The 13,617-nt window shown below is 38.9% G+C and overlaps 1 long non-coding RNA gene across 1 annotated transcript in view; it reads right to left on the bottom strand.

The window, feature by feature from the left end:
* Positions 1–13,617, bottom strand: part of LOC310739802 — a 351,802-nt gene that overhangs the window by 218,601 nt on the left and 119,584 nt on the right. The gene's annotated exons all lie outside the window — the stretch shown is intronic.

Below are 13,617 nucleotides of genomic sequence, written 5' to 3'. Positions count from 1 at the left end.
CCTGCTGGAGCACCAAAGCCTGTCAGCTAGCTCTACTAGTGTGTGGCTACAAACAACACGGCATGGAAAACAATTACACGATTGTGACCAATTTTCATCTACACTCTGTGGTATGTCCCTCATGTGTACTGTATATAAAAGAGGTCTTTATAAATAATCTTCATAAATAATAAAATAATGGCTGATGGTTTTTCTTTACAGTGCACACCGCAAACTACTTGCCCACTTTTTTATATGTCGGAAACAAAGTGAATCAGTGATATCTGTTTGATCAACAACATATGCTTCTACCCCCGCACTCGATATCTTGTATGTATGACAATGAGCAGAGAGGAGGAAGAGAGGGACAGCCAGAGAAAGGAATAGAGAGTTTGTTCTCCCAAGCGATTTTGGCCTGTTTCAGGGAGTTTGGACGGAGTCCACAGTCTCTTCCAGTCCATGCTTCTATATGGGGGTTGTGTTATGTAAGTAAATCTATTGTCAGTGACTTGAACAAAAGGCTTACTGGCAGAGAGGAAAGACTAGAGAAAAGAGATGTAACTTTAGTCTCTGTGGTAGAAGAAATTAGTTAGAAGAGAGGAGGCATAGAGAGGTTAGAGGAGAGAGGGTAGTGAAAGTTGTAAAAGAATTAAAAAAAGCTGAAGAGTTAGAGGAGGAGAGGAGTGCTCACGTTAACAGGTGATTGATGCTGAAGCACACCTGAAGCTCACAACGTACAGACAAATATCTTTTACTGAGCTTTCAGAAATCATGAATATTTATGTAAAGCATGAAAAGCTGATCAAGGTTGGAATTGTTAAGCAGCAGGAGGAATTTGTTAGTACTGTATATGGACTGGAAAATAAAACAGACAGTGTCTATGGCTGTAGCCTGGTGTATATCCCATAAACCAGGATAGTTATAACAATAATTGTTTCTTATGTAGTTAAAATGATAAAGATAGTTGCATTTGTGTTCCTCAAAGGGCTGGTCTATCTGCAAAGTTTAATTTCTGCCAAACAGATGTCTCACCTAGTAATTTGAAAACCAAAATATGCTGATTAACCAAGCGAAAGCAGGTGTGGCTGCTGTTTCTGATGAAATGATACTGTGCAGGCTTGTGGAAAAGATTGAAGGCCCCAATTGTGCCATTTGAATGCATTCAGACTCTCTTGTTTCTTTGTGTTTGAATTTACAGGAAAAAAATGCATATTCTAGACTTTAGAAATGTACATAGTTTGGTACAAGGGTGTCATCAAAGTGCTTGGAAGTCAAACAAACAGAAAGTTCAAATTCTGCATTTTTCACAAAATAACTGACCTGTAATCATGTTTTCTTCTTTAAAGAGGCCTAAAGTTGACTTTACTTGCATTTTTTTTTAGTAACAAATGAAAATATCTGCAAACACTTAGATGTCTGTATTTTTATACATACATACATACATACATATATATATATATATATATATATATATATATATATATATATGTATATATGTCTAATTTAATAAGACACAGTGCTTCTGTGTTTGAAAAGGTATAATTTTTAATAAGGTTGTGATTTAGAGAAGAAACTGAGTACATAATCTTTTACACGTAGAGCTGATGTGATCTAATACAACACAGACTTTTCAAGAAACATTTCCTTAGTAATATTGTTATATTAATAATAGCAGATGATTAAAAAACAAGAAGCATATGAATGGCATATGGCATATCATTTTTATTGTAATAAAACTATTTCCGAAACCTTTTCCCCAAAACATGCATCTAGAGTTACTGCTTCTTATGTCACATGTTGAGGGATAGAAATTAACTAGAAGGTGCAACAAGAGAAGGTGGACAGAGAGAGAGGAGCATGTGGTGCAGTTCACTTGGGTTCGTTATGAATGTATGAAGCAAACTGTGGAAATTTGCAGAGGTCTTAAGACAGATAATTCTCACCACAGCAAGCCTGTCTGGATGATCTTTTCTTTTGCTCTCTCTGTCTGTTTTCAGTCTGGTAGTAAGGCTGACGTGAACAGTTTCTTTTTGTGTCTCCTTACACACTAGTATTTAAAAACAACTTAAATGTCACTGTTATATGGACACACCAGGGAATTTAAACGTCTAGTCTAGTAATATATAAATGTGACTGTGGCTCAGTACAGTCATTGTGACATCTTCAAAACACAAGCAAGGCTCAAATGTAATTTATCATCAAAATGTTTTGAAGGGACTTGTTTTTATGCCGAAAGATCCCAGGCCAACATAACTGTGGCTACATCTCTCTGCTTTAGAAATTCTCATGTCATCACGTCTAGTATGAACATGCTGTGAACTTAGCTGTCCTAAAAAAAAGTCTCCATATTAAAAGCAAAAAAAAAAAAAAAAAAAAAAACGTTTTACTTTTTAGTGTAACAAAGGAATACTACTGCACAATGTTATATAAGATAAGGTAAGGTAGGGGTACAGTAAGGTAAGGTAAGATATACCATGATTTGTCCCACAGTGGGGACATTTATATATTACAGCAGCAAAGAAAATTTGCAAATATAAAGCATTGACATAGTACAAATATATACAGTATTATTTACTGTACAAGCAATATCGTAGTTACACTTTTATACAAATTGCAGTAGGTAATATTGCACAGTTGTTACTGCACAAAAATTTAAGTTATTGTTTTTGGACAGATTAAAAACGGTACTAACAGTGTGCATTATGATGACTGGTTCACTGGGAGCACCTCTGATTGCAAAGTCTAATAGCAGCAGGGAGAAAATACCTTCAGTATTACAGTTTTATACACACACCTAGTAATATAAAGATAATAAGGCTGTCAATTGATTAAAATATTGAATCGCATAATTGTCACCAGTTCACTCATCATGAATCGCAAATTAATTGCACATTGTTAGCTGTTCAAAATGTACCTTAAATAATAAACATATGTTTATAATAAGTGAAACCATACTCAACAAAGAGCATGAAGACAAAATATTTTTGTAAATGTTATAAAGTAATATATACATTGGTAAAATTCACAATGCAAAATGAATTTTCTAATAGGAAATAATGTAAACTCAGATAATCCATTCCACACACCCAATATATATATATATATATATATATATATATATATATATATATATATATATATATATATATATATATATATATATATATATATATATATATAATCTTCCTCTACCTCCATTATAATTTTTTAAGGCTGAAAACCTATTTATTTAGTCAAGTTTTTTATCAGTAGATTTTTCTTTGGTAGAGGAGCAGATCTGGAGGAATCATGGACATAGAGTGTTCGGTGAACTGGGATATTTGTATGTTGTCATCCCCTCACTCTCACACGTTCACTAAGGTTTGTTGATGGTGGAGTGGTGGGTCGTCTCTTTTCCCAGAGATTCCTCATGTCTTTGTTACCTTCTGGTTCTCCCTTTTAGTTATGCTGCCATAGCGACTCTTGCCGGAGTCCCCTTCTACACAGTGTCCTTAACTTTCTTACAACAATAAGGACACATAATAATCCATATAATTCTCTTCCTGTCACCCCTCTCCTCTCTCTCTCTCTCTCTCTCTCTCTCTCTCTCTCTCTCTCTCTCTCTCTCTCTCTCTCTCTCTCTCTCTCTCTTAAACATTCTCCTGAGGTTCCTACTGTTTCTGTCCCTCTTTCCTCTTCTTCCAGGCCTGCCTCTGGATAGTGTCCTCTTCGATTGGAGGCCACTCTGTGCAGCTGGGGTGGTTCCATGAAATTAAAAAACACAGAAATCCACAAACTTTTGTATATACATATGGTAATGTATATAACTCATTTTGTATTACATTAGATAATAAATAATAAGAGATATTAGATAATAATAAACTATGCAGTATTTTTTCATCATGTCAGTAAATACTAAGTACTTTTTCCTGTGTATTTAAAATCACTAATCATATCTAATACCATATCTCATGTTCTCAGGATAGGCTCAAGATTCACCAAAACCCTCACCAGATTTAAGTGATTACAGAGCGAGTGAATGAATAAGTACCACAAATACCAAAAAATACCACAGCACAGTGGTTAGAGGTATTGTGGCATCTAAAAAATAAAAAAAGGCTCTGCATTTATTTATAACTAAACAGATTACAGAATGATTTGCTTTGCTTACTTCTCTAACAGTTGGCTTTAACTCGATAATAGATCGTCTTGAAATCTAATTTGTACTTGCAGTCTCTCTCTCTCTCTCTTTCTCTCTCTCTCTCTCTCTCACACACATACACACACACACACACACACACACACACACACACACACACACACACACACACACACACTTTCCCTTGCTCAGGTGCCAATGGACAAGCCTGAATGACTTAATGACTTGAATGACCTGAATCTAGGGTGAGAGAAAAAGAGAGTGTGGATGTGGAGCTGACTGAGAAAAGGGGGAAAGAGGAGGAATAAAAGCAGGAAAACAGAAAAGGATGGAGGTGGGTAGATTTGTCAGATACAGTTTCACCCAAATGTCAGGTAAGCCAATGTGGATTATATCATTCAATATGGGATCTGGTCTCAAGAGAATGCCTTTTCCTTTTTCTTCCAATAAATCAGTCCTTTCACCGCTCCTCTCTTTGTAATCCCTTAGAAGCCCTGAAAAATCAGCTGAAAGATCTATAGGATATTGAAGGAAATAATGAAGAATACTGTGTCATTGGCCCACCACTCTTATCCAAGCACATGCAGTCAAAATGTATTCACATTCCAATAATATTATCTCCGTAAAATTATATCCTCTGGGAGAAGTAGAACTCTGAAGAAGCATATTAGGAGATGCTACTGATGGTCAGGAATGTTCATGTTCAGATTAACAAAAGAGAAAGATTTATACCAAAATGAAAATAAACCCAATGCTATTTTCATTGGTTTCAATGGGCATGTCTTTCAGGAATGTAAAGACATTACACATGAAAAAAAGATGAATATAACGCTAAGCTATTCCATGCATTATTTCTTCATAGCTCATACAGAATAGTTTAGGACCTGACAAACAAGATAAAATTCTCCAGAAAAGCGCTACATTTTTCTGCTAACACCTGTATAAAATAATTATATGGATGTTCATTAAACCCAGCCATTATGGATGCACAAGCCAGTGCACTCTTAGTGCCGGTCCCAAGCCCGGGTAAATGGGGAGGGCTGCGTTAGGAAGGGCATCCAGCATAAAAACATGTGCCAAATCAAATATGTGGATCACAAATGAGAATTTCATACCGGATCGGTCGAGGTTCGCGGGTTTACAACGACCGCCACAGGTATCGTTAGCCGACAGGGTACCGGTGGAAATTGGGCTTCTGTTGGCCAAAGGAGGAGAAGGAGAGGAGGAAGACGTCTACAGAGACGGCAGGGAAAGGAGCAGTGTAGGAGAGTGGAGGTTCGGGTTGGTACTTTAAATGTTGATACTATGACGGGTAAAGGGAGAGAGGTAGCTGATGTGATGGAGAGGAGAGGGGTAGATATGCTGTGTGTTCAGGAGACCAAGTGGAAAGGGAGTAAGGCCAGGAACATTGGAAGTGGATTTAAACTGTTTTATCATGGTGTGGATGGAAATAGAAATGGTGTAGGGGTGATTCTGAAGGAAGAGTACAGTAAGGGTGTAGTGGAGGTGAAGAGAGTTTCTGATAGGGTGATGATCGTGAAGGTGGAAGTTGAAGGGATGATGATAAATGTCATCAGAGCCTATGCTCCACAAGTTGGCTGTGAGATGGAGGAGAAGGAAAAATTCTGGAGTGAATTAGATGACGTGGTAGATGGTGTACCTAGGAAAGAACGATTGGTGATTGGGGCAGACTTTAATGGGCATGTAGGTGAAGGGAACAGAGGTGATGAGGGAGGTGATGGGTAGGTATGGTTTTAAGGAAAGGAATGTGGAAGGGCAAATGGTGGTAGATTTTACTAAAAGGATGGAAATGGCAGTGGTGAACACTTATTTTAAGAAAAATGAGGATCATAGGGTGATGTATAAGAGTGGAGGAAGGTGCACACAGGTGGACTATGTGCTATGCAGGAGATGCATAGCACATAGTCCACCTGTGTGCTATGTGCTATGCAGGAGATGCAACCTGAAGGAGATTGGAGACTGTAAGGTGTTGGCAGGGGACAGTGTAGCTAGACAGCATCGGATGGTGGTCTGTAGGATGGTTTTGGAGGCGAAGAAGAAGAGGAGGAGAGTGAGGACTGAAAGAAGAATAAGATGGTGAAAACTGAAGGAGGATGAGTGTAGTGTGAGGTTCAGGGAAGAGGTCAGACAGAGGGTTGGTGGTGTTGAAGAGGTTTTGAATGATTGGGCAACTACTGCAGGAGTGATGAGGGAGGCAGCTAGAAAAGTACTTGGTGTGACATCTGGAAATAGAAAGCAAGACAAGGAGACATGGTGGTGGAATGAGGAAGTGCAGGAGAGCATAAGGAGAAAGAGGTTGGCAAAACAGAAGTGGGATGGACAGAGTGATGAGAAAAGTAGGCAGGAGTACAAGGAGATTTGGCAGCAGGTAAAGAGGGATGTGGCGAAAGCCAAGGAAAAGGCATATGAGGAGCTGTATGAGAGGTTGGACACTAAGGAAGGAGAAAAGGATTTATACCGATTGGCCAGACAGAGGGACCAAACTGGGAAGGATGTACTGCAAGTTAGAGCAATAAAGGATGGAGAGGGAAATGTGTTGACTAGTGAGGAGAGTGTGTTGAGAAGGTGGAGGGAGTATTTTGAGCAGCTGATGAATGAGGAAAATCAGAGAGAGAGGAGGTTGGACAATGTGGAGTTGGTGAAGCAGGATGTAGATAGGATTAGTAAAGAGGAAGTGAGAGCAGCGATTAAGAGGATGAAGAGTGGAAAGTCGGTTGGACCACATGACATACCGGTAGAAGCGTGGAGATGTTTAGGAGAGATGGCAGTGGAGTTTTTGACCAGATTGTTTAACAGGATTTTGGAAGGTGAGAAGATGCCTGAGGAATGGAGAAGAAGTGTGCTGGTACCGATCTTTAAGCATAAAGGAGATGTGCAGTCTTGCAGTAACTACAGGGGAATTAAGTTGATCAGTCACACCATGAAGTTATGGGAAAGAGTAGTGGAAGCCAGGCTGAGGGAAGAGGTGACCATCTGTGAGCAACAGTATGGTTTCATGCCGAGGAAGAGCACCACAGATGCCTTATTTGCTTTGAGGATGTTGATGGAGAAGTATAGAGAAGGACAGAAGGAATTGCATTGTGTATTTGTGGATTTAGAGAAAGCGTACGACAGAGTGCCAAGAGAGGAGTTGTTGTATTGTATGAGGAAGTCAGGTGTTTAAGAGAAGTATGTGAGGGTGGTGCAGGACACGTATGAGGACAGTGTGATGGCAGTGAAGTGTGCAGTAGGTACGACAGACTGGTTCAGGGTGAAGGTTGGACTGCATCAAGGATCGGCCCTGAGCCCTTTCCTGTTTGCAGTGGTGATGGACAGGTTGACGGACGAGGTCAGACAGGAGTCTCCCTGGACTATGATGTTTGCGGATGATATTGTGATTTGTGGTGAGAGTAGGGAGCAGGTTGAGAAGAGCCTGGAGAGGTGGAGATATGCACTGGAGAAAAGGGGAATGAGAGTCAGTAGGAGTAAGACAGAGTACATGTGTGTGAATGAGAGGGAGGGCAGTGGAGTGATGCGGTTGCAGGGAGAAGAGGTGGAAAAGGTGGAGGAGTTCAGGTACCTGGGGTCAACAGTGCAAAGTAATGGAGAGTGTGTTAGAGAAGTAAAGAAAAGAGTGCAGGCAGGGTGGAGTGGGTGGAGAAGAGTGACAGGAGTGATTTGTGATAGTAGGGTATCTGCAGAAATGAAAGGGAAAGTTTATAGGACTGTGGTGAGACCTGCGATGTTGTATGGATTAGAGACAGTGGCATTGAGTAAAAGACAGGAGATGTAGCTGGAGGTAGCAGAGCTGAAGATGTTAAGGTTTTCATTGGGAGTGACGAGGATGGACAAGATTAGAAATGAGTTCATTAGAGGGACAGCGCATGTAAGATGTTTTGGTGACAAGGTGACGGAGGCGAGATTGAGATGGTTAGGACATGTGCATAGTAGGGACATGAATTATATTGGTAGAAGAATGCTGAGGATGGAGCCACCAGGTAGAAGGAAAAGAGGAAGGCCAAGGAGGAGGTTCATGGATGTGGTGGGGGAAGACATGCAGGTAGTTGGTGTGAAAGAGGCAGATGTAGAGGACAGGGTGGTATGGAGACTGATGATCCGCTGTGGCGACCCCAAATGGGAGCAGCCGAAAGAAGAAGAAGATATGGATGTTCATTAAATATATGCTAAAACAACCAAGCTGGTTGTGGTCTAAGACTTTTGCACTGTACCGTATGTACGACCTCAGCTGTCCTATACTTCAACAGCTGGAAGAAATGTGCTATAGACTTATAAAATAAAAACAAATATTTAGTATAATGTCATTGGCTAATTACTTAAAAACAAGATCATTTTGATCTTGACACAAAAGACATACAATGCTGTGCAATTTTTTTTCTTCATTTTTTTTTTTATGTATTACGTTATTGATTGCAATATTAAATAAATACAATGAAGGTAAAATAGAAGCAACTACTTCTGTTATAGTGTCCACTACAGTTGTGGAAAATTCTACAAGATATATAGTAAAAATCTAAAAGTTTATTTGTTTATAGTAATATGCAACTATTTTTATTAAGCAAACAACTATCACACCAAACATTACATTTGTTTTCTGCTCTTATATATATATATATATATATATATATATATATATATATATATATATATATATATATATATATATATATATATATATATATATATATATATATATATATATATACTTGTGAAAAAAGCCGTTATTTAGGTTTAGGAAAGTGGGATTTTAAAACAGAACATCATAACATAGCATGACTATAAGATTAACTCTTTTGAACTACATAAATCCTTGTAGTGCTTGTTATCTCCTTAACCACAACTCACCCATCAACCACTCATAAGGCAACCGTTTTTAAGATAACACTGACACACCCAATGCGAAGCAACTGTTTCACAGTGTGATCACTTTCTTGACCTCTTTGCAGCTGTTGCTCCTGCTAAAGCCTCAGCGTTATAACAACAGCTGGAACTTTGTCATATGTATCCCCTCCTCCATTCCATGTGTCAAAAACTTATCAAAACCATATCACTGCCTGTCTCCTTTTCCTCCTTCCCGAAAGTCAAAAAGAAATAGTTTGGGCTCTGAAAGCCAAAACTTACAAAACTGTCCATGAGCAAATGATTGCATTACACATACATTACACACGATCATACATGTTCTCTTTGAGAATGGGGGAAGGCGGTTGGAAAGCGAGGGGTAGGGGCCCAAAACAGGTGGGCAGATTATCTCACAAAATGAAAGTGGGAATTTAATTTCTCAGAGCAGGCTGAGCTCCCAAGAGACAGAATAGCTGCAGGTGGGACAGCAGAAGGGGGAGTGTGCAAAATTGTGTAATTGAGAAAAACACTGGCCTCTATGTTTCACCTGTGCCAACAAATATAAATGAAAATATATGTTTATCTTACCTTTTCAATTTCGTGAAAATAAAGTGCTACTGCCATTTAAACCTTTAACCAGGTAGCATGGAAAGTCTTATTTTCTCTTTATTTTGACTTAATTGTTCCACCTAGTGTTCAGTAAAAGTAATGCCTGGTACAGGAGAGGAAATATTATTTTTATTATTATTATATTAAATTATTATATTGGCAAACTTTTGCCAATATACTGTATATACTTTTGTATGGCACATTATATCTTGTTTCAGTCTGTAATACTATTTCAAGGCTTCCTCTGAAAATCAGCCACAGATTAAGGTGACACCATAATACTAACCCAACCATTGCTCTCCAATTCACATTTTCTCCATTGTGATGCTGAATGTTACATTGAATATTATGTCAACTGTAAATCATAAATAATGTTGTATTATCAATGAGCTTAAAACACTAAATTAAGGAAGTGGCTGGCTCAGTGCTTAAGATGTTGACGTCCTACTCAAAAGATTTTTTTTTTCAAACTTTACTGCTCAGCTGTAGAAATTAGATAATTATATGTCGCTCTGGATAAAAAACTATTCCAAAAATGTTATGTTAGTTAACAGATTTTAACTTCTAAAAAATCTCAAAACCTACCTGGAGTTTATTCCATTTAACAGGTATTGTGCTACTTTCATAGTTAGTGATGTATGCAGTTTTCTCTACCTTTCTCTAACTTACTTAAAGCATTTGAACCTATAACAAATCTAAAAACAGACCAGAAGATGGCAGTCTTGTCTCAGTTATAAAGTATGCCAAGTGCACTGATTTGCCAGTTTGGCATTTAACTGTTCCGAGGCACTTGTTAAACATGGTACTGATATTTAAATTAGCTTTTTCTATAGTAAGAAAATTATCAGCCTGACCTTCTGCCTTTGAAGACCAGGGTTAGCACCTCTGTGCTATGTAGACTGGCTAAACCCTAATCAGTTTCCCAACGCACATATGGATTGCTTTGTTAACAGAAATTAAGTGGCATTTATAATTTTCTTGCACATTTATAAAAGTGTCTAATCAGCATCTTGATATGCCACATCTGTGAGGGGGATAAATTATCTCTGCAAAGGAAAAGTGCTCACTAACAGATTTAGACAGATTTGTGAACAATATTTGAGAGAAATAGGTCTCATGAGAAATGGAGGCAAAACAAAAGTGTTGCATTTATAATTTTGTTCAATGTATGTCTAATTGTATAAAAAAAGCCTTATATAAAGGACATACATTAACCGCAGCAGGTTTGACTAGAATTGTGTGCGTCAGTGTTGTTGAATAAAACTCGTCTAAAAAGTCAATCATTATGTTTAATCACTGCATATTTATCTTCTCCCCTGAAGGAGGAGAAATAGAGAAGGAAGACGTCTACAGAGACGGCAGGGAAAAGAAAAGTGTAGGAGAGTGAAGGTTAGGGTTGGTACTTTAAATGTGGGTACTATGACTGGTAAAGGGAGAGAGGTAGCTGATATGATGGAGAGGAGAAAGGTAGATATGTAGTGTGTTCAGGAGACCAAGTGGAAAGGAAGTAAGGCCAGATACATTGGAGGTGGTTTTAAACTGTTTTATCATGGTGTGGATGGAAAGAGAAATGGTGTAGGGGTGATTCTGAAGGAAAAGTACAGTAAGTGTGTAGTGGAGGTGAAGAGAGTTTCTGATAGGGTGATGATCGTGAAGCTGGAAGTTGAAGGGGCGATGGTAAATGTCATTAGGGCTTATGCTCCACAAGTGGGTTGTAAGATGGAGGAGAAGGAAAAATTCTGGAGTGAGGTAGAAGGTGTACCTAGGAAGGAATGGCTCGGTGGTTGTGAGGAGGTGCTGGATGATTGGGCAACTAGTCATTTGGACCAGATGTCTCTAAACCATACAACATCGCAGGTCTCACCACAGTCCTATAAACTTTCCCTTTCACTCTTGCAGATACAATTCTATCACAAATCACTGCTGCCACTCTTCTTCACCCACTCCACTCTGCCTGCACTCTTTTCTTTACTTCTCTAACACACTCTCCATTACTTTGCACTGTCGATCCCAGGTACCTGAACTCCTCCACCTCTTTTACATGCAACTGCACCACTCCACTGCCCTCCCTCTCATTCACACACATGTACTCTGTCTTACTCCTACTTACTTGCATTCCCCTTCTCTCCAGCACGTACCTTCACCTCTCCAGGCTCTTGATGCAGTCCAACCTTCACCTTGAACCAGTCTGTCGGTCCTACTGTACACCTCACTGCTGTCACACCGTCCTCATACATGTACTGCACCACCCTCACATATGTACTTATTTGACACATCTGACTTCCTCACACAATATAACTCCTCTCTCTGTCACTCTGTCGTACGCTTTCTCTAAATCCACAAATACACAATGCAACTCCTTTTGACCTTCTCTATACGTCTCCATCAACATTCTCAAAGCAAATAAGGCATCTGTGGTGCTCTTACTGAGCATGAAACCATACTGTTGCTCACAGATGGTCACTTTTTTTCTCTCAAACTGGCTTCCACTACTCGTTCCCATAACTTCATGGTGTCACTGATCAACTTTATTCCCCTGTAATTACTGCAAGTCTGCACATCTCCCTTATTCTTGGAAATCGGAACCAGCACACTCCTTCTCTAGGTGAGGCATCGCCTCACCTTCCAGAATCTTGTTAAACAATCTGGTTGAAAACTCCACTGCCATCTCTCCTAAACATCTCCATGCTTCTACCGGTATGTCATCTGGTCCTACCGACTTTCCACTCTTCATCCTCTTAATCACTGCTCTCACTTTCTCCTTACTAATCCTATCCACTTCCTGCTTCACCATTTCCACACCATCCAACCTTCTCTCTTATATTTTCCTCGTTCATCAGCTGCTCAAAATACTCCCTTCATCTTCTAAACACACTCTTCTCACTCATTTCGAATCTCAATCCTTTATTGCTCTAACTTGCAGCACATCCTTCCAAGCTCGGTCTCTCTGCCCGGTCAACCGGTATACATCCTTTTCTCCTTCCTTAGTGTCAAACTTCTCATACAGCTCCTCAAATGCCTTTTCCTTGGCTTTCGTCACATACATCTTTACCTGCTGCAGCATCTCCTTGTACTCCTGCCTACTTTTCTCATCACTCTGTCAATCCCAATTCTGTTTTGCCAAAACAGAATTGCTTTCTCCTTATGCTTTCATGCACTTCCTTATTCCACCACTATGTCTCTTTGTCTTATTTGCTATTTTCAGATGTCACACCAAGTACCTTTCTAGCTGTCTCCCTTATCACTTCTGCAGTCGTTGCCTAATCATCCAGCATTTCCTTTACTTGCTTTTCATTTTCTTTACACAAGCTTTCTAAATTAGATTCTGTTTAAATACTAATATGCAATATTTTGGATTTAATGCTTTACTATGTCTAGCATGAGAATCCTAATCTCACAATAACTGGCTCAGGAAGCAGGCAGGTATCATTAGTATGAGTTGACATTGACAGTGTTAGCTATGCAAAAGAAATGTCTGAAGTGGACATTAACAAAATAAATGTAATTTGTTACTTTACTTAAGTAGCTTTTTCATGTAAATTTAACCAGTGTGGTTAAATATACAGTATATGCAGTGTGGTGAACTGTATTTTTATTTATTGACTATTTCAAGTAAATTATTTTCCAAACACATTGCACAATTTTAAAAACAAAGAACAAACCTGTGTTATAATTACTGTTTAATCTCTTCTTAAATATGTGTCCGTTTATATATATATATATATATATATATATATATATATATATATATATATATATATATATATATATATATATATATATATATATATGTAGTTTTTCACCAGGTTTGCACACACTGCAGGAGGGATTTTGGCCCACTCCTCCACACAGATCTTCTCTAGATCAGTCAGGTTTCTGGCCTGTCGCTGAGAAACACAGAGTTTGCGCTCCCTCCAAGGATTCTCTATTGGGTTTAGGTCTGGAGACTGGCTAGGCCACGCCAGAACCCTGATATGCTTGTGCACCCCCAAAGCATGATGCTACCACCCCCATGCTTCACAGTAGGGATGGTG

The sequence above is a fragment of the Silurus aristotelis genome, assembly GCF_946808225.1.
Source record: "Silurus aristotelis genome assembly, chromosome: 17".
NCBI classification, from domain to species: Eukaryota; Metazoa; Chordata; class Actinopteri; order Siluriformes; family Siluridae; genus Silurus; species Silurus aristotelis.
Note: the sequence above shows the minus strand (reverse complement) of the source record. Positions and strands in the feature narration are given on the sequence as shown.